The following is a 1,903-nucleotide window of genomic DNA, read 5'->3' on the forward strand; positions in this document are numbered from 1 at the left end:
TTTTTATTGTTATTATTATTTAAAGTTTTGAAAGCAGGAAAATGCCACCTGCAATCAGACAAGGCGGAGGAAGAAGAGGCAGAGGAACGATCATTACTCACCATGATCACGAAGCTGGACCTTCGAACACGCGAGCTCCTTCCAGTACAAGGAGTGAAGAACCACAGAGACGAAGAAATCTTTTTGAACCTGCGAGACATTCTACCTCGCATAGCTCAACACCCTCTTACCGCCATTCATTTGGACCAGATTTGGAAAATAATCCCAATAACCCTCAACCATCCTTTTTACCACTACAGCGATCTGCTTTGCACCACTCTTACGGCGATCCATCACCTTTCTTCATAGGCCAGTTTAACCCAGCGGATTACATTCAGGAACCTGCAGGCTTTGTCCCGTTAGGACCACAGGATCACTTCTCAGAAGACCATATGGATGAGGACACAGATCCCATAGAACCCGCTCGTGGTACTCCCACTCATCCAATCGAGATCTCGGACGGGTCATCCTTCCATGGAACGCCCTATCAAGGTCCCGATAGTTACCAGGAGAGGTTTGACCAATGTAATTGGTACTTTACACCTTCACATAATTACTCGCCCCATGAACAACAGCAACAACAAGATCCTTCTGAGGATTCGCGGTTTGTAGCCGTTACGCCACCACCACCGCCACAGGTTCAACCAGTAATTCCAGATCCGCCAAGGCGTAGAAGATCAGGAGCACGGATGTCTACCCGAGGAGGGGAATTCCATTTCAGCACCCCTCGCCACTCGAGTGCTAGTCACTTTCCGTCAGTACCTGAAGAAGGACCTTCAAGTCCAGTACAGGAGGCGAACTCCACACCAGTTGCACCATCTTCGCCACCATTTGGGTATGACCACCCAATACCTGCATACACGGGTCCAACGGCATACAACCCGTTCGAACCGTCGTCGCACGCGCATTACAATTACAACTATGAGCGCGACCCATATGTGATAGCGGCTAGGTATAATGCCCGCTATCCCGACGGAGCTTTTGGAAACATGGGGATACCGGACTACTCAGCTCATGGGTATCCAGCACCTCCTAGACCTCCAGTTCCGTAACCGGCACCACAACCACGTTTCTCTCCTCCTGAGCAAGAAGAGATCCTCCACCGATTAAGTCGTGTGGAACAAGATTTCGAGGAAGAATGAAAGAACAACAGGGGATTCCTTAAGGGTCTAGCGAACCTGTTGAAAGGGAAAAAGAAGAAACGAGACCATTAGTCTCCTTATGTATTGGTGTATTTGCAATTTAGTCCCTGCGTGGACATTTATCGTATTTCAGTCCCTACGTGGACTTATCTTTTAGTCCCTGCGCGGATATCTATCTTGTATTGGTCCCTACGTGGACTTGTTTTTCTATAAACCTCTGCGTAGGTAGTTATTTATTTAAAAGTCCCGTTTAGGGCAGCGTGTAATCATATTTGAAGTTTATGGAATGTTATGTTTTTTTTATTACTATATATGAAATAAATCAAAATCATTCCTTTAAATTTAAATCTGCCTAAGTAAAGAATCTTAAGAGTGAAACCTAGCCAGGTGTCTTTTTGGACCCGGCCAAGATGGTAAGACCTGATTAAAAGATTCAGAATTCCAGTTAACCTCTGTAATCACGTTAACGTTCATGGCAGATGTGATTCGTTAAAATCGCACGCGTCATTCTTGTATAAGAATCCTTCTAAGGATTCCAAAGCCCAAATTAATGATATAATAAATCATGGGTTAAATCATCAATGAAGATGATCACTTATTAAACATCCATTAGAGATATAATGCCTACGGGCCAAACTTGTTAAACATCCATTAGTGATGTCATGCCTATGGGCCATAATTATTGTCATAATAAGACAAAAGACAGTGGTGGTCTATGACTC

This window comes from Helianthus annuus, chromosome 7 (assembly GCF_002127325.2).
Source record: "Helianthus annuus cultivar XRQ/B chromosome 7, HanXRQr2.0-SUNRISE, whole genome shotgun sequence".
In the NCBI taxonomy this organism is placed as follows: domain Eukaryota; kingdom Viridiplantae; phylum Streptophyta; class Magnoliopsida; order Asterales; family Asteraceae; genus Helianthus; species Helianthus annuus.